This window comes from Rhea pennata, chromosome 1 (genome assembly GCF_028389875.1).
Source record: "Rhea pennata isolate bPtePen1 chromosome 1, bPtePen1.pri, whole genome shotgun sequence".
Lineage (NCBI taxonomy): Eukaryota > Metazoa > Chordata > Aves > Rheiformes > Rheidae > Rhea > Rhea pennata.
The window spans coordinates 154399-174771 of record NC_084663.1 but is presented as its reverse complement, the minus strand read 5'-3'; the positions used below and the strand labels follow the sequence as shown (position 1 = coordinate 174771).

The 20373-nt window shown below is 47.7% G+C and overlaps 1 pseudogene; it reads left to right on the top strand.

Moving 5' to 3' along the window:
- The first annotated feature begins 18947 nt into the window (after window positions 1-18947).
- On the top strand, window positions 18948-19900 carry LOC134142081 (olfactory receptor 5AP2-like; annotated as a pseudogene).
- The last annotated feature ends 473 nt before the right edge of the window (window positions 19901-20373 follow it).

Here is a 20373-nt window from a genome sequence, read left to right as displayed (position 1 = left end):
AAATGAAACAGTACATCACAACACTGTAGAAGAAGGCTGGAAACTGGCCGCTTCTGGTGGGAGGAGAAAGGCTCTTACTCCTCCTGAAGGCTTGCAATTGAGGAACAGGTATTGTGCCCCCCAGGCTGAGGAGGAGCTGGACATAGCTTCGAGGGAAGCAACTGGGCCAACAGACCCTGTGCCTTGTGGGAACACCTGAAAGAAGCAGTGAGTGATTGTTGTGGGTGACTCCATGCTGCAGGGGACGACGGCACCTATCTGCCAACCTGACCTCTTGTCTAGAGAGGTTTGCTGCCTGCCAGGGGCTCGAATAAAAGATGTCATGGTAATACTACCAAGGCTTGTCTGCATGTCAGACTATTACCCTCTGCTGCTCTTCCGTGTGGGTGCTAATGATACAAAGTACAAATTAGAAACCATCAAACTGAGCTCTGAGGATTGTGGTCAAGGGTTTGGGAGCCCAGGTCATTTTCTCCTCAGTCTTGCCAGTGAGGGGGGAGGATGGGAGGAGGAGTGGATGGATTTTCCAAATTAACAACTGGCTGCACCACTGATGTTGGCAAGAAGCTTTTGGTTTCTACGACCGTGAGACCCTGTCTGAAGATGGACAACTGATGGGGAGAGATGGGATCCACCTCACTAAGGAGGGCACGCTTGTCTCTGCCAACAGATTGGCCAGCCTGGTAAAGAGGAAGGATGAGAGAAGGGGAGAGTTATAGAGACAGGGTAGCCAACAAAATGTAGCTCAAGTTGGGATGCCTCCAGTGGGTGCATGTAGCCAAGAAGTGCATGTGGGGCATGACTATAGAAGGTCCTCCTGCACCCCTCCTGGGAAACATGCATGCTTGATTATCTCTCTGAAATGCCTGAGTACGAATGCGTGCAGCATGGGGAATAAACAGGAGGAACTGGAGATCTGTGTGCAGTCACAGGGCCACAATCTCATTGCAGTTACAGAGACATGGTGGGAGAGCTCACATGCCTGCAATGCTGTCCTGGATGGCTATGTGCTTTTTAGGAAAGGCAGGCCAGGAAGATGAGGCAGTGGAGTTGCTTTTCATGTGAGAGCGCAACCGGAATGTATCAAGCTCTGCGGAGGGGTGGATGAAGAGCAAGTGGAGAGCTTACGGGTAAGGATTAAAGGGCAGGCTAACGTGAGTGACACTACTATGGGTGTTTGCTACAGGCCACCTGATCAGGAAGAGGGAGTCAATGAGGCCTTCTACAGACGACTGGAAGTAGCCTCACGATCACAGGCCCTGGTTCTCATGGGGGACTTCAACCACCCTGGTGTCTGCTGGAAAGACCACACAGCTGGGCACAAACAGTCCAGGAGGCTCCTGCAGAGCACTGATGATAACTTTTTGAACATAGTTGGTGGAGGAGCCAATGAGGAGAGGTGTGCTGCTGTGACAGGGGTGTTTGGTACTGGAGGTATGAGAATCAAAGGGAACTGCTTGGTCAGATCAGTAGTCTGGCTTGGACTATGGACAGAGAGACTAGATAGACCCCGTGCAGCTTGCCTAGTGCTTGAGGTGTCTTACCATTGCATTCGCTAAGGTTGACTCCAGAAGGCAAGGGTTGCCTGAAGTCCTGCAGTCGTCTCCTATCTTGGGTGAGTTCTGTAGGAGTGCAGCTCCTGTGCATTAATCAGTGCTGCTGTCATGGAGACTTCCCCCATGCACCATTGAGGCTAGTTGAACAATGTGAAGCTGCAAACTACACAGAAGAGATGCTTCTACATGTACATAGAATAAGTTTGGAAAGGACCTCTGGAGGTCTCTAGTCCAACCCTATGCTTGCAGCTGAGGTTTATTTGGCTTCTCCAGACCCTCTTATTAAAGTTCTGATGCCCGTTCTCTAACCTTTTCATTTCACCTCTGTTCATTCTGCGTTGCACCAGATCATCATAGAATCAGTAAGGTTGGAAGGGACCTCTGGAGATCATCTAGTCCAACCTCCCTGCTCAGCAGGGTCACCTAGAGCATGGTAGACAGGGTTGCATTCAGGCGGCCCTTGAAGATCTCCAGAGAAGGACACTCCACAACCTCTCTGGGCAACCTGTGCCAGTGCTCCGTCACTCTCACAGGGAAGAAATTCCCCCTCACGTTCAGGCGGAACTTCCTGTGCTTCAATTTCTGCCCATTGCCTCTTGTCCTGTCACATGGGACAACTGGAAAGAGTTTGTTCCCATCCCCTTGATTCCCTCCCTTCAGGTACTTACAGACATTGATAAGATCCCCCCTCAGTCTTCTCTTCCCCAGGCTAAACAGGCCCAGCTCTCGCAGCCGTTCCTCACAGGGCCGATGCGCCAGTCCCCTAATCATCTTTGTAGCCCTGTGCTGGACTCTCTCCAGTAGCTCCGTGTCTCTTGTCCTGGAGAGCCCAGAACTGGATGCAGTACTTGAGATGTGGCCTCATCAGGGCTCAGTAGAGAGGAAGGATCACCTGCCTCGCCCTGCTGGCAACACTCTTCCCAATGCAGCCCAGGAGACCACTGGCCTTCCTGGCCACAAGGGCACATTGCTGGCTCATGGTCAACCTGTCATCCACCAGCACTGCCAGGTCCTTCTCTGCAGAGCTGCTCTCCAGAAGGTCAGCCCCTAGCTTGTACTGGTGCCTAGGGTTATTTTTCCCTAGGTGCAGGACTCTGCCCTTGCCCTTGTTGAACCTCATGAAGTTCCTCTCCGCCCAACTCTCCAGCCTGTCCAGGTCTCTCTGTATGGCAGCACAGCCCTCTGGTGTGTCAGCCACTCCTCCCAGCTTGATCCAGATCATCAGCAAACTTGCTGAGCAGGCACTCTGTCCCCTCGTCCAGGTCACTGATGAAAAAGTTGAACAGGATGGGACCCAGTACTGACCCCTGGGGGACTCCTCACCACTGATGACCACCCTCTGAGCTCTGCCTTTCAGCCAGTTCTCAATCCACCTCACTGTCCACTTCCCACACTTCCTGAGCTTATCTAGGAGGATGTTACAGGAGACAGTGCCAAAAGCCTTGCTGAATTCAAGGTATGAAACGTCTACTGCTCTCCCCTCATCTACCCAGCCAGTCATTCCATCAGAGAAGGCTATCAGGTTGGTTAAGCAGGATTTCCCCTTGGTGAATCCATGCTGACTCCTCCTGATCACCTTCTTTTCCTCCATATGCGTGGAGATGACATCCAGAATGAGCTGTTCCATCCCCTTTCCAGGGATGGAGGTGAGGCTGACTGGCCTGTAGTTACCTAGGTCCTCCTTCTTGCCCTTTTGGAAGACTGGAGTGACATTGGCTTTTTTCCAGTCCTCAGGCACCTCTCCTGTTCTCCAGGACCTTTCAAAGATGATGGAGAGCGGCCTGGCAACAACATTCGCCAGCTCCCTCAATACCTGTGTGTGCATCCCATCTGGGCCCATGGATTTGTGGATGTCAAGCTTGCCCAGAAGGTCTCTGAAATCCTATCCTTCTCAACCAAAGGAAAGTCTTCCTTTCTCAAGACTTTCTCCCTTACATCCAGGCTCCGGGATTCCCGAGGGCTGCCCTTAGCAGTGAAGACTGAAGCAAAGAAGGCATTCAATAATTCTGTCCTCTCTGTATCCCTTGTCACCAGGACCCCCATCCCATTCAATAGCGGGCCCACATTTTCCCTCATCCTCCTCTTGCTGCTGATATAGTTGAAGAAGCCGTTCCTGTTGTCCTTAACATCCCTTGCCAGACTCAATTCCAGCTGGGCCTTAGCCTTCCTCACAGCATCTCTACATGCTCTGACAGCATTCCTATAATTCTCCCAAGTAGCCTGTCCCCTCTTCCACAGTCTGTGTACTTTCTTCTTCTGTCTGAATTTGGCCAAGAGCTCCTTGCTCACCCATGCAGGCCTCCTGCCCCTTTTTGCTGCACTTCTTACTCATAGGGATGCACTGCTCTTGAGCTTGGAGGAAGTGATGTTTGAATACTAGCCAGCTCTCCTGGACCCCCCTTCCTTCTAGGGCCTTAACTCATGATATTCCTCCAAGTAGGTCTCTGAAGAGCCCAGAGTCTGCTCTCCTGAAGTCCAGGGTTGCAGTCCTGCTTGTTGCCTTACTTCTTTCCTGCTGGATCCTGAACTCCACCATCTCGTGTTCACTGCAGCCAAGGCTGCCCCCAACCTTCACATCTCCAACCAGTCCCTCTCTGTTGGTAAGGACAAGATCCAGCAGGACACCCTTCCCGTCCTTCACCAGCTTTCTGGCCCTAGCCAAGATGGCCATCAGGAGCTCAACTGAGGTGTAGTTTCCTGCTGACTGAAGGCCTGCACAGTGGACATAAGGACTCATTCACATCTCCAAGCAGTGTTTACCTGCTTCCCATACGCCTTTCTGGAACAGCTGGTGCTGTTGCAGGTATCTGCTCTGTGTACACCACTGATCCCTATCTTTGCATCTTTGATCCCCTCTGCTGTTCCCCAGACTGAGTCGCTTTTTCTGCCTGTCTTTTCTCTTCCTTAGCCTCCCCCTCTTCCTTCCCCCCCCCCACCTTCTCCCCTCTCCCTTACTGCCCCTCCACACACACACTTTCAAAAGGACCCATGAGATTTTGTTAGAGATGGACTAATGTGTGACTCTAAAGGGAGAAGCCAATAAGGACAGCAGCATTAGGAGGTGCTAGTTAGGGAGAGCACCCATACCTGGGCACTTTGGGTGGTCCATTATCTTCATGCCCACCAGCATTCACCAGCATTCAGAGTCATACTGGGGGCATTAGCAGTAACAGTCCTGCTGAGTCCTGCTGGTGTCTGTGTATGAACCAGCAGTCCAAGAATGCATCTACCTCTCAATTTGAATCTCTTGGTAGTGTCTGCCTCTGCAGCCTCCCATGGCAGAGTTCCAGAAGTTCACTGCTTGCTGCATAAAGAAGTATTTGTTTTTGCCTGTTTTAATCTTATCTTCTACTTTCATGAAGTGCCTCCTCCCTGTAATGCTGCAGGATTTAGTGAAATAAATTTAGTGAATAGCAATTTTACATTCACTGTATCTGCTGCCTTGATGACTTGTAAAAGTTGGTCAAACTCCACCCAACCTCGACTTTCAAGCAGTAATTCTCATGCTCTTATGCTGCAAAAACATAGTTTCCCCATGACACAAGTTTAGCTCAGACTCAAACAGGAAGCTAACACCTTCCTATCATGTGATCTGAGCTCTCTCAGTGATCCCATTTTCAAACTGTTCCCCAAGCTCCACTTCTCCCTTGGTAAGGAAAAAAGTAGCGAGTTGGGGAAAGCTGATAGAAAGACATAGAAATCTTGTCTCCAGCCCCTGAAATCTCTCGTCTTAAATGTTCTCAAGTAATGATAGAATATAAATTGCCAGCATCTTCCTCTGTGGACCAAGCTTCAGCCCTTGGTCTTTCCTCAGATTTGTGATAGCAGGAGCAGCTTTCACCTTGGGAATAGTGGGTCTGTTCACAGACCTGCACAACCATGAAAATTCTGTCTCATGACTTACTTTCTGCACTATGCATGGGCAGCACCTGGGCTGGCTCCAAGCCTGGACCTCAGCACTTGACAGTAGGCCTGCCCTTTGCAGGTATTCCCACTTGCTGAAAGGCACTGAAGTCACCCCCTGGCTGATGTGTTCACCAGGACAGAGATTGGAACTGCAGTGAGCACAGAACTGCATGCAGACCATCCTCCCATCTGTTTTGTCTGCAGAACATGTACCAGGTATTCTGAGTCCATGATTATACTCTTGCGTCATTCATGTCAGAATGCCACCTGTGTAAATTATGATGCAGTATCACCAAGTATTTGTTGTCTTTTTTACAAGAAATGTCACAGATGGGGAGCTCAGGTCCAGTGGTGCCTTCCTAATGCATTTATTTTCGGGGAACCTGTTATAACTGTATAAATAAGAACATTTTCTTTCCTAGAGGCACCTATATTTCCTGTATAAATGAAGCATCCACTGTGGAAAAATATCTAGTGTCTGCCAGCTTCACTATGCTTATTCTCCCTTTCTTATGGGAAGCCTTTTATGTTAAAAACAAAACACCTTCCTAATCTCTTGGGATTATTTTGTTTTAGGCAATGGGACCCCCCCCCTCCTCCTCCACTGCCCCCTCTTCAGTTCAGATTTAGTGAAACTAGTGTATTCCTATATTGATTCTCTGACCAGCACAAGGATATTTGTAGGTCCACTTATGGAAGGACAACTGGATTCTATCAACTTTGTTGTGTTCTGTTGAGAGTTTTCATATGGCGCTGCTATCCCCCTACAAGATGCACGTCTAGTATGTGACATGTTTTCAGTAAAGCAGCTGGCAGCATTCTAAAGGAAATCAAGTATTAGTAATGATGAGAAAAGGGACGGAGAACAAACTGCAGATATTCATCTTTATATTTCCGATTGCAATAACTTATATTTTCTACAAAGTTTATTGCCATTCAGCTATTTCACATTGATTGTTAAAGCATTGTTACATTGTTTAACTTGTTCTCCTTTAACAGCTTAGTGTGTACTTTTTGTCTAGAGTGTGACTGTGTCAAAGATAGGAAGGCTAGGTAGAAAAAAGACATGCTTTCTCTATCTCCCATTCTGCATCTTCTACATTATGATGCAATTGATTACAGCAGATGTAAAAAGATTCAAAGTTATTGCATAAGTGAATGCCTCAAACAAACTTTTAACAGCTCCCTTTGTGCCTTGTTTACAAGCTGCACAAAACCATGATAGATGACAAAGCCCAGAGCACTTCACTTCTAGTAATTAATGCTAAAACCCTAGTGGTATATTCTCTCTGTGGAGAGAAGCCTGTGGGCAACCTGTCCCAATTGGACAAACTAGAAGCAAGAAAATTTCTCTCTCAAATTTCAACTTTCTATTTAAAGCATCTTATTAAAAGTACACTAATTGGCAGGCCTGGTATCAAGCTGAGGGAGCATGGGCAAGGCCTGGATGAGTGGCCTTGGAGCTGACTCTTCCCTGCTGCAGCAGGAGAACAGAGCTGGCCATCAGAAGAGGGGAGGACAGAGACAGGGAGGCAGCTGCTGTGATTGTCCGGGAGGTATCTGCATGAAGCTGAAATCTCTAGGTAAGCATGTTGCTCAGTGGCAGCAGGAGAGACTTTCCTTGTCCTTTTTCTGAGCACAAGCTGGATAGGAAGAAAACTATCCCCAGGCCTAGTGTCAGGACTCTGCTTTCTGTGGCTCTGCAAGTTGTTACAGCTGCTTCAATTCAATGCAATGCTAGGACATTACCACACAGTAACAAGTCACTATACATGGCCTGCTCCACTATATTTGAATTGACACGTACTCTTAGCACATGACAAGCCCAAGTCAATCAGCTTTGGCTCATTTTATAGCTGGGTCATACAGGTGCAAATATTGTTGCCTTTTTTTTTCCTTTTTTTCCCGTAAGATATGAACCTTGTGGTCCATTAAACTGAATGAAAATGCAACTAATCACATCTATTCCCTTCTGCAGAGTAGTCTGAGATAGTGCTGTTTCTTTCAGCTAAAACTTCTCCCAGTCAAGTGTTAGAAAAAATGGCAGTCTGCAATCTATTATCAGTGTCACATTATCACTGTGGAACTTTTGTCACATTCTGGGCAGCCCAACCTGGAAATTCCAGATATTGCTTATTCTTATTTCTTGGCTGATCCAGATAACAGGGAATTCCAGGGCAGCTCATCTGCAAAAAAAAAAAAAAAAAAAAAAAAAAAAAAAAAAAAAAACAGGGAAAACTTTCCCTGACGAAAGCAATGCAAAATGCCTGTAGTGTTGTTCTTACAAAAACAGATGAGAATTTCATTTGAGAGATCACGGGCTCATGGTGGTGGGAAGGGGCCCTTAGTTCAAGCCCTGTTTGAGGTAGAGCCTGTTAGCAGAGGTTGCTCAGGGTCATGGCCAGGCAAGTGCTAAGTATCTCCAAGGATGAATACCTCTGGGTCCTGGTCCATTGCCTGAAGGATTTTTTTCTGACATTGAGTGAGAATGTCCCTTGCTGTACATCGTACCTGTTGCCTCTTGTCTCATCACTGTGCAGCTCCAAGAAGAGTCTGTTTCCATTATTTCTCTCTGCTCCCATCAGGTAGTTGCAGGGTACAGTAAGGTCTCCCTTTCTCCTTCTCTTCTCCTGGCTGAACTAACCATATGCTCTCAGCTTCTCCTCCTACATCTGTGCTCCCCAGGACCCACTCTGGTATGACAATGTCTATCCGGTAATGAGGAGCTGGAAGTTCAGGGTTAGATGTACAAACAATAAGCTGTAGCAATGCCAGCTGAAGTAACAGAGCATTTTAGTATAATCATTTTCAAATAAGTCTGAGCGTTACAACAGTAGTATTTATAAGAAGATCATACAGAAATTTGCCTATGGGGATTTTTAAAAAGGAATGTTCAAGAGAAAAAAGAGAACAGACGAGTCTGGACTGTGGTCTGTTACAAATCTCTCTGAACTACTGTTTGAACAATGTTTGCAGTGGGCAGTACAGTTTTAATAATATCAGCTGCATCAGTGACAGTCAAAAGTACAAAGACAGTACAGAAATAGAGAAAAAAACAGAGTGCAAGCCCATTGTAGCCAACAAAGAGAAATTTTGCCTTTAACAAAGCTCTTGGCACCTAGAAGTCAGTTGTGACCACAGAATGGCAAGGGTGAATGAGGTTGTCCAGCCAGTAGAAGCAAGCGCAGAGAGGATATGAAGAGTGTATGTCAAAGCAAGAGCGACATCAGTGAGAGCAGTGGTGGAAAACTGTCCATCAGTCTTAGAGAGTGGTGGTTAACAGGTTATTCTCTACTTGGAGGCCAATGACAATTGGAGTGTCACAACTGGGGGTCTGTTCTGGGACCTCTCATGTTTCGCATCTTCACTAGTGATATGAAGGAGATGACAGAGTGCACTCTTGTCAAACTTGCAGGTGACACCAAACCAGTCAATGGAGATCAAGGGCAGGGCTGCTATCCAGAGGCGCCTGAACAGGCTGGAGGAACAGGCCAGTAGGAACCCCATGAAATCCAGCGAAGGCAAGTGCCAAGACCTTCCCCTGAGAAGAAAGAACTGCTGGCAATGACACAGGCTGGGACTGCCAGGCTGGCAGGCAGCTCTGCAGAAAAGGTCCTAGGGGGCCTGGCAAACTGGACATAAGCCAGCCATGTGCCCTGGCAGTAATAAAGGCCAACAGCATCCTGCACTGTATGAACAGGACCAAAGACAGTAGATTGAGGAAAATGATTATCCTCCTCTACACAGGACTGATGAGACCATATCTAGATGCTGTGTGCAGTGTTGGGACCTGCAAAACGTCGACAGTTGAAGTGAGTTCAGTGGAGAGCCACCAAACGATTAGAGCTGCAGCACTTGCCCTGTGTGGAGAGGCTGAGGGAGCTGGGCTTGTTCAGTCAGCAGGAGGAATAGCTTTGGGAGGATCTAGTAGCAGGCTTCCGATACCTACAGGGAGGCTATCAAGAGAACAAGAGCCAGTCTTTTCATAATGGTGCATGGAGGAAGGATGAAAGGCAATGGGCAAAATTCAAACAACAGAGGTTTCAAGTTCAAGAGATTTCCTTCTAACTGGATGTAAGGAAAAAGCATTACTCTGAGGATCATAAGCAGTGGAGCAGAGTCCCAGATAGCCTGTGGGCTCTCCATCATTGGAGGTTTCTAGACCAAACTGGATCCAGCCCAGAGCAGCCTGGTCTGACCATGGAGCTGGCTCTGCTTTGCATAGGAGGTTGGACCCTGCAGAGAGATTTCTGCCACCCTAACAACGCAACGAATCACGCTATTTTCCTTGGCACTGTGTCCAAACGAACTATCGGTGATCAACCTGGACTGTTAACATCGAGGCTGGCACTATCGCAGTAGTGAGCTATGATGCACATGATGGTGGGTTTTTTGCTCAAAGAAGAATCCTTGAACTGGAAAAAGACCCATCTCTCAAAACAAACAGCAAGACATGACTTGAAGAAGTTCCTAATTTCGCAATATTTGGTAATTGGGTATATATGGTTTTGAGAAAGCCCAACACCTACTGGAGAAGTTAAGGGCCTGGCACCCAGATAATAGTTTGATTTATGGAAGTGCTGAATTCTCATCCCCAATCCTTTCAGTTACATTCCCAAGAAGGACACAAACCACTAAATTTCTTCTAACAAAGCCTGTCCTGAAGAAGTTACTACAGAAAATAGACATAAATTACCAAAGTTGAATACCAAGTTTTTGGCATCCTGCAAGATTTCAGTATTTTTAAATTTTCCTTTATTGGTCTCAGTAAAAACCCATTTCAAATACCAGTGTGGGAGAGAGTTTCTGCAAGTGCTTCTAGCACATGCCTTCATCTAGAAATCTGGGAGTAGCTGGCTTATATGGGATCCCGTGCCATGTCTCTGAGTTTCTGTATGAAATAAGGAAATGCTCTGCTTTGCCATAGGGGAAAATGTATAATTTTGTAATCTCAAAGCAAATGACTGTGTCACAAAGTCCTTTTATTGTGGTACTGCCATCCTGTCAACCTAGCTTCCCTGAAAACAGGTAAACATGGATCATAATTGCTGGTATTGATCTTCCTCCTACAACATCAGACAACCTCTCTGACATGCATATTCCCTCACTCGGATAACAGCTTTCTGTAGAATTTGTGTTGGATCTTCACACAGGATGTTCCTTCCCTTTCAGGGCTGTTGCCTGTGCTTTTCTTATTTTCCAGCTGATGGTACAGCTCCCCACTTCCTGAAGCTTCACTTACCAGGTTTATTATAACATCAGCTCTTACTGCCTAGTCATCAGAAAAAAGAAGTTGTAAAGATTATAATAAGGTGATTCTGCATTCATACTTCAAAGACATTCATATCTCAGTCTTGATTTCCAGACTCAGGACTTCCCTACTGGATTTCCATTTCACATTTCCATGATACTATGTGGTGAAAATTTGGCATAATCTGCTGTTTCTCTCAGGAATAGCCCTGGGCTCAGAGCTGGCAGCATTCACCTTGAATAAGACCATGCAGCCAAAACCCTTCTGCACAGCTCTTCAAGAGCCCACAGGGCTCTACTCAGTGCATTAACCGACTCCAATCAGAACTGCAGCCAGATCACATTTCCCCTATGGCCATGTTCTTTCCCAGTCTCCTAAGCTATACATTCTGTCTCAGCCAGATGGGCATGTTTATTGCAGGTGGTGGGAGCATAGATGCAGTGCAGTCAGTTGAGGACTGTTGCTGCCCATGAGGTTGTTATTGCAAGCCTGACTGATGGCCAGCCTGCCTCATTGCTGCCTCTCTGCTGGCATCAGCGCTTCTCACATGGCCCTGGTATGGATAAAAAGAGGGTGCCAAAGACAGCGAAGGGTGAAGGGACTGCAACTCACAGACTTTCCAGTCAGGGTATCTGGCATGATCATCTGTGCCACAGCCTAGGCACCACAAGAGTTGCTGCAGGGCTGGAGCAGTAGACCAGGGCTAGGCAGCTCAGGCCAGGTTCAACCTGGCACATCCTAAAGCATATAGGGAGACCAAGGTGGGTCCTGTGCCAGGAAGATTTCATCCTGAGGGCTTAGATCCCACCTGTCTGGATGGACTGGAGAGGGCAATTCTCTGCTTGTTGCTCCTTCGAGAATCACAGAAGGGTTGAGATTGGCAGGGACCTCCAGAGCACATCTGGTCCAACATTCACTGCTCAAGCAGGGTCACCTAGAGCAGGAGGCCCAGGACTGTGTCCAGTCATGTTTTGAATATCTCCAATGATGGAGATGCCACAGCTTCTCTGGGCAACCTGTTCTGGTGTTCTGTCATCCTCACAAAGAAGAAGAAGTGTTTTCTTATGTTCAGATGGAATTGCTGGTGTTTCAGTGTGAGCCCATTGCCTTCCATCCTATCACTGGACACCACTGAAAAGACTCCAGTTCTCTCTTCTTTACACCCTCCCTTCAGATACTTACATGCATGGATACAATCCCCTCCCAAGCCTTCTCTTCCCTGGGCTACACAATCCCAGCTCTCTGAGCCTTTCCTCATATAACAGATGCTCCAGTCCCTTCATCATCTTTTTGGCCCTTTGCTGGACTCACTCTAACAGCTCCACATCACTCTTGCACTGCAGAGCCCAGCACTAGACACAGTATGCCTGATGTGGCCTCATCAGGGCTGAATACAGAGGAAGGATCACTTCCCGCGACATACTAGCAACACTCTGCCTAAAGCAACCCAGGAGAACATTGGCCACCTTTGCCATGAGGGCACATTGCTGGCTCGCAGTCAACTTGGTGTCCACCAGGACTCCTGAGTCCTTCTCTGCAGAGCTGTTCTCCAGAAGGTCGGCCTCCAGCCTGTACTGGTGCATGGGGTTATTCCTCCCTAGGTGCAGGACTCTGCCCTTGCACTTGTTGACCCTCAGGAGGTTCCTCTCCGCCCACCTCTTCAGCCTGTCCAGGTCTCTCTGAATGACAGCACAACCCTCTGGTATATCAGTCACTCCTCCCAGTTTGGTCTCATCAGCAGACTTGCTGAGGGCATACTCTGTCACATCATCCAAGTCGAACAGGATTGGACCTAGTATTGACATCCGGGATACATCGCTAGTTACTGGCCTCTGTCTTCTGTGCTGCTGATCACAACTCTCTGAGTTCTGCCATTCAACCAGTTCTCAGCCCACCTAAAAGTCTGCTCATCTAGCCCATACTTCCTCAGTTTACCTTTGAGAATGTTATGGGAGACAGTGCCAAAAGCCTTGCTGAAGTCAAGGCAGACAACATCCACTGCTCTCCCCTCATCTACCCAGCCAGTCATTCCATCAGAGAAGACTGTCAGGTTGTTAAGGATGATTTCCCCTTGGTGAATCTATACTGTCTTCTCCTGATCACCTTCTTTTCCTCCATATGCGTGGAGATGACATCCAGAATGAGCTGTTCCATCCCCTTTCCAGGGATGGAGGTGAGGCTGACCAGCCTGTAGTTCCCTGGGTTCTCCTTCTTGTCCTTTTTGAATATTCCAGTGATGGCTTTCTTCCATCCTCAGGCAGCTCTTCTGATCACCATGACCTTTCAAAGATGATGGAGAGTGGCCTTGCAGTGACATTGTCCAACTCTCTCAGCCCTTGTGGGTATATCCTAACAGTGCCCATGGACTTGTGTATGTCCACTTTGCGTAAGTGATTCCCTAACTAGATCTTCCTGGACCAAGGGACAGTTTACCTTTCTCCAGACTTTCATCTCCAGGCTCTAGGATCCCTGAGGGCTGGCCTTAGCAGTAAGGACTGAAGCAAAGAAGGCATTCAGTATTTCTACCTTTTCTGTATCCTTTACCACCAGGGCCCCTTTCCCATTCAGCAGTGGACCCACATTTCCCCCAGTCTTCCTTTCATTATTGATGTATTTATGGAAGTCCTTCTTGTTCTTGACATCCCTTGCAAGATTAAACTCCAGATGGGCCTTGGCCTTTCTAGCACCAGCCCTGCGTACTCAAACAACTTCCCTATATTCCTCCCAGATTTTCTTTCCTTGCTTCCACCTTCTCTATACTTCCTTCTTCTGTTTAACTTTTTCCAGGAGCTACTTGCTCATCCACGCATGTCTCCTGCCCCTCTTGCTTTATCTCTTGTTTATTGGGATTCACCATTCTTGAGCTTGAATGAGGTGATCCTTGAATATCAACTAACTATTTTGTACCCCTATTTCTTCTAGGATCCTATCCCACAGAATTATTCAAAATAAGTCCCTAAAGAAGCTAAAGTCTGCTCTCCCGAAGTCCAGGGTGGTGATCTGACTCTTTTCCCTGCTCCCTCCTCTCAAGATTCTGAACTCCACCATCTCATGGTCATCATAACCCTTATGTCTCCAGTGAGCCCCTGCTTGTTTGTAAGTATGAAGTCCAACAGAGCACCTCTCTTGATTGGCTCCTGAATCACCTGTATTAAGAAGTTTTCATCAATGTTCTCCAGGAACATCCTGGTTTACTCATGTCTTGCTCTGTTGTTCCTCCAGCAGATATCAGAATGGTTGAACCAAGGCCTGTGATCATGAGGCTACTTCCAACTACCTGTAAAAGGCCTCATCTACTTCTTCCTGATCAGGTGGCCTGTAGCAAACTGCCACAACAGTGTCACCTGTGTTTGTCTGCCCCTTCATTCTTACCCATAAGCTCTTGGCCAGCCCATCATCCACCCTGTAGGCAGAGCTCCATACATTCCAGCTGCTCTCTCACATAAAGGTCTCTCCCCCTCCTCACCTTCCTGGCCTGTCCTTCCTAAAGAGCTTGTATTCATCAACTGCAGCATTCCAGCCATGTGAGCTATATCACCACATCTCCATAATCACAATGAGATCATACCCCTGCAACTGCACACACATCTTTAATTCCTCCTGTTTATTCCCCATGCTGCATGCATTTGTGCACAAGCACTTCAGAGAGGCATCCAGATGTGCTGATTTCCCAGAAGGGGTACTAGAGGTTTCCCCATAGTCTTCCTTGCCTGCACACAAATGCTTGAGATACCCCCACTTAAGCCCTGCTTTGTTGATAGCATGGTCCCTGTAACGCTCTCCTTCCCCTGTCTTTCCTAGTTTCTTGCTGTTAAAGACCTGCCTTTGCAAACCCCTCCCTAAAGTCCCTTGCAGGGTTAAAAGCCACTGCTCCAGTCCCAAGCCTAGAAGAAAAACAGGCTCCTTGTCAAGCAGGTAAGACATGCCAGACAGCACTTAGGGGCTTTGCTGGTCTTTCCACCTTACCAACCAATGGATGTCTGGCACAGGTTGCTGTCTTCGGGCTCTAGGACGCAGAGGTAAGTGAGGGCAGGGAGGGAAAGATTGCCACGCATGGTAGGACAGAGCCTCCTCATGGCAGGACCCTTGCAGAGATCCCTATCTGTGTGCTACCTGGGGCAACATGTGTACTGGTACCCAGAGCTTCTTGATGATTCAGGCATGCAAGCAGGTCATGGCTGCTGGTGATGCTCCAAGCAAAACAGTCCCTTGCAGGGGAAATTCATCCTGCCTTATTGCCAGCTCCCCCAGGTCAACTATCACCTCAGACTGAGTCTGGACCAGACCCTAGGCTCAGGGTCTTACCTCCCATGGCTGCATGCTCCATGCTTTTTGCTCTGGTCATTGAGATGTGGTATTTTGGAGAGGAGAGTCACATCTTCCTGCAGAAGTATCTGGCTTCTCTGGATAGGTGCAGAGCAGAAGTGGCTTCCTGTAGGAGAAAGGGCAACTCAGCTTGACTCGGTAGCCTGCTTCAGGGACAGAACTGGAGGGGAGCTGGTTCTCAGACCAATAGCACCTTCCTCCTCCAAACAGGAGCCATCTGCTTCCCCAGCACCAACGGTATCAGTAAGCAAGCACCTCTGCTTCCCCATCCAGCCTTTCTGGGCTGGCCAGCAGAGGGTAAAGGTACAGCTGCGCAAGAGAACATTTGATGGGCCATTCATTACCAGGAGAAATTACTTGCAGTGCATGTGTGAGAGCAGAAAAAAGCAGGGACGAGGTGGAGACTATTATTTCAGGGATCACTTGTGTGCAGTGGGAAAGAGGAAGAGAGATTTTGCTGCCACATCTCCATGGCTCATTCTGTGCAGGATGTCTGAGGCAAAGGGTTTAGATCTGGCATTTTTCATTATGTGGCTGTGTCTCTGACTGCTACACTGCCCCAGACTACAGTCAAAAAGATAGGGTCATTCCTCTGGATGCCTGCTATAGCTGCACTGCAGCCTTGTGCCTCTGCACTTGATCCAGACTGAATTCATCAGCATGATGAGATGTTATCTGCAGCTCTCCAGACCTCTCCAGCCCTCCTGCAGTGGAATTATCAATTCCCTGCTGCTGCTGCTGCAAATACCGTGACTTGTCATCTCTGTACACCTATATCAAACCAAGGGTTTGTTGGTAGTGTGTGATGGGCTATTTCATTCACTTCTTTCTCACCTGCTATTATTTCCAAGCGCTAAACCCCAGTTCAGAGCATAAATATGTGATTGGCCCTTACACACCTAATCTTCTGCTATTAAATTTCTTCTTTCTTTTATTACTCTCATTTTTGAGGTTCCCCAGTCCCTCCAGTGTAAAAAGCAAATCCATGCCTGCACTGGTGCTGACTCTACCATAATTCTTTAGCAGACTCCTGCCTCTGGCTACCAGCTTGGTAGCAATCCAGTGTGGTCCTGGGCAGAGTCTTCCCTCTTGCACCTCTGCCATGGAGGCATTCACACCCTAACAAAACCACCATCTGCCTTGGTACCACAAAAGTTCACACTTACAAAATTTTGCATCTGTACAAATCGATAGGCAGATCATATTGCTTTGCAGTCACTGAGGGCTGGAGACAGGAGACTATTCCAGGGTGACAGAGCGCTCTCCTAGGTCTTGTTCTACTCCGACTGCCTGCTTGACCTCTCTCAGGCCAGAGCAATGTGACTTCAAACAAGCTGGGCTGTTCTTGCACCAAAAGGCACACTGCTTTGGTTTGGAGCTGGCTGGAGGAAGAGAAGCAATCTCAAATTTCCAGAAAACTGGGTGATGCAATCCTTAGGCAACTGTCAAATGTAGGAAAAATAAAACTCCTTTGTTAAAGGATATGTTGAGCTAGGAGGCTACTGGAGAGCTTGGCGAGCAGGTTCTCTAGACCTGGTAGCAGCCACATCCAAGATGGAGCAACAAGTTCAGATGTCATTGTGCTAGGCAAAGATGAATGAATCTTCTAACTGAAAGTTCTCTGAATATTAAAAAAAAAAATGGTTTTGAAAATTTGGAGAGGAAAGGATAAATTAACCAGAACTATCAGTGATATGCTTCACAGTGAAAAGATTAAAGCTCTTTTAATCCACTTAGCACATTGAAACAAAGTCTGGGATTGATTGCAGTGTGCAAGCACTTCTTCAAGGAGAAAGTGCTATTAGAGTAGAAACCTGAAAGAGAATGACTTAATGAGGATGAATGAGATGATGTGGACATTCAAGCAATTCCAACAGGAATGCAGTTTTAAATAGTGCTTTTACTTTGGTAAATAGTCATAAAAAAAAAACTCCCAACAGAAGCAGTGAATTCTCCATTACACAATGCTTTAAAAATTAGACTTAGACATGGAAACATGCTTTGGACATAGAAATTAAAAACAGATTAATGGGTGCAAAACAAGAGTAACAACCTGAAATTTAATCATGTTGCTTAATCTAGTGAAGAAACTGCTGAGACATGGCAATTGGCCTCAATTGTTAAAAACACATCTGTAAAGAGGAAAGGAATACTTTTTTGTCCTATTCAGTTAGCTTTAAATAAAGGCAATAACCCCCCACATAGACATCAATAAACATCTTATGTAAGGAGAGTGAAATGAATTAATAGCTTCTCTGGGGGCGCTGTTGAATCCAGATCACTAGGGGTTTATGAGAAGCCTGGACAGTTACCTGTGAGAAGTTGCTCACAGCTACCTGGTACCAAGGCAGGCAAGCAGACACAATGTCCTCCTGTTTTCAAGTGTACAGTTTCCATATCAGACTAGCAGGGAACTACTTCCATGAGTTCAGTGGTGTACAACTCTTCCCTGCACTCGAACTACATCTAAGCACCATGAGAAAACTGAGTCAGAGCCCAGCATGGGGCCCACCACAACTTCTTGCAAATACCTTGCTCAGTGAGGCTCCTTTTCTTTTCCACACCAGCCAGTTACCTTGTTCGCTGATGTGAGCTTTAGAGCTATTTTAAAGAGGCAGTGGAGTGGAGCCAAAGGAAAAGCTCTATAAGGCTGGGGAGAACAGAATTTCTTCATACACAGCCCCAAGATCATTTGCAGTTCCCCATGGTACCCTGTACTGTCATGTAGCCATGACATGCACTGGTGCCTTCCAAAGCTGTCGGTCTCTGAGATCTTTGTCTCTGTGTGCTTAAGATTCTCTGGATCTTTTTCCTCGCCATGCCAAGAGCCTGGTTTTGGACAGGCTGAGCCTGGGGGTGTGCTTGTCCTGAGCAGTGGCTGGAGCAGTCTGCACCGCAGGACAAGATGTTTGCAGGCAGTTTTAGCCTCTCTCAGTCCTGTTTCTTCAGCAGCCTTGCAGAGGGCTGCTGCCCCAGGCTATATTAGCACACAGATAGACAAACTCAACTGGCTGACAGAGCTGTAGCAAATGTCTGCAGGGTCACATGGAACTGGCACTGTAAGCAAGTGCAACCCTTGCTGCAAGTCCCAGCAAGCTCCATCTCTGCCAGCCGTTTACAGGAGATAAGCACTTCCCCATGTCCCTTGCATCCTGGGGAAGCAGTCAGCATGGCTTCACATGCCAGTCAGCAAAACACTTGGGACAGGAGTGACTGAGAGCAGGCCAGAAGGACCAGGCCAGCAGATATCTCTGCCAGCTTAACTCATCTGTGGCAACAATGTGGTGAGTTATCCTCAGCTGAAACACATGTTTTCTTAGGGGCTGGTTAATACACAGCAAATCATCCCAAAATGGCAGAGAAAAATATAAGGATTTAAAAAAAAAGAAAGAAAGAAAGAAAGAAAGAAAGAAAGGTTCTCCTGTAATTGGTGCAGGGCCATGCCACATTCCCAGCCAGGTGGCCAGGGACAAGCAGGCTGAGGGGTTGTAGCATCTGGGGAATGATGCCACTGTGACTGAACGGCAGTGAAGTGTGTAGGCACCATAAGCACATCTGATGGGAAGCAAAAAGGGAGACATGCTGGGTACTCATCAGGACAGAGGCATGGGCTGGCTGGAGAAAACACCTTCCTCAAGACCAAGAGGTTTGCGTAAGTCTAGACACATGCCGGTCTTTGTTTCTACTGCGTGATTTTCTTGCAGTCAGGTCACCAATGCTGAATGGCAGCTCCTTGGACTCTAAAATTGCAGTGTCTGTGAGACCCCACCAAAAGAAGCTTTCAACCACTATGGAGATGGGATCCAAGCCATCCTGTTGGTGAAACCGTGGCAGTTGTTCCCCAGTCTGCTGTCTCACATTCACCACCTCTTTGCAGTGGTCGTTGACAGACAAACCCAACAGCCCTCATGGTAGAGGAGAACCAGACTCAGATGACAGAGTTCATGCTTCTAGGCTTTTCCTGGGGACAGCCCTTCCTCTTCCTCACCTCCCTGGCCATTTACCTCACCACGCTGCTGGGGAACTCTACAATACAATACTTGTGCTGATCTCCCTGGATCCCCATCTCCACAGTCCCATGTACTTCTTCCTCAGCCACCTGTCCTGCTTGGATATTTGCTATTCATCAGTGACAGTGCCCAAGATCCTGGTGAATGCCATGCGCATGCAAGCAACCATCTCCTTCCAAGGGTGTCTAGCACAGATGTTCTTCTTGATGGAGTGTGCAGGGACTGAGTGTGCGCTCCTGGCTGTCATGGCCTATGACCGCTATGCTGCCATCTGCCAGCCTCTGCACTATGCCCATGTCATGAGATGGGGTATTTGCATGGTAGTAGCTACAGGCTGCTGGCTCTGGGGAATGCTGGATGCTGCAGTGCACACCTTCCTTGCCTCCAAGCTATCCTTCTGCGGGGCTGTCCAGCTCCAGCACATCTTCTGTGATGTCCCTCCCCTGCTGAGGATTGCATGCAGCAATACCCATCCCAGTGAAGCGGCACTCCTTGCTGCCAGCATCTTTGTGGGCCTCAGCTCTTTCCTGTTTGTTGTAATCTCCTACCTCCATATCTTGGCTGCAGTCCTCAGAATGTCAATGGCTGTCAGTCAGCGCAAGGCCTTCTCTACATGCACTGCACACCTGCTTGTGGTTGCCCTATATTTTGGGATGGCGAATCTGAACTATATCCGCCCCAGCTCTGGCTACTCACCAGAGGCAGACACACTGGTCTCTGTGCTGTACTGTATCATTGTCCCCATGCTGAACCCTCTCATCTACAGCCTCCACAACCAGGAGGTACGGGGTGCCCTGAGGAAGGTGCTTCAGGGACAGGAGGTACGAGGCTCCCTGAGTGGTGACACATGAGCAATGTGAGGCCTGGGACAAGCTATTGGCTTAACTGGTGTGGAAATAGCTCAGCATCACACAGCTGTGGGAAATCTTTGAAGGAAGAATTGGATTCAAGGCCCCCTCTTCAGGGAGGGGATGCTTGCAAGCACATCACCATCACTCATCTAACCTTTGGCACATGACTGATGGCAGAATGGCAAAATCACGCTGAGAACAAGCTTATAATCCCAGAATCATGCCTTTATTTTAAATGTATCACATCCTAAGCTCAGCACAGGACCTGCTGATGCAACACCACAACCAGGGGTTGAGCAGCTCAATCCCCTAGAGCTGCAATGGCATAGAGAGATGGAGGGAGCTCCTTGCCAGAGAAAGACAGTAGCCAGAAGCAGCAACATCCACCTTGGTCTCTGCCCCCTCTTTCCAGAATGGGTATTTAGACACATTTTTGAACACTCCTGATCATCATAGAATCAGTAAGGTTGGAA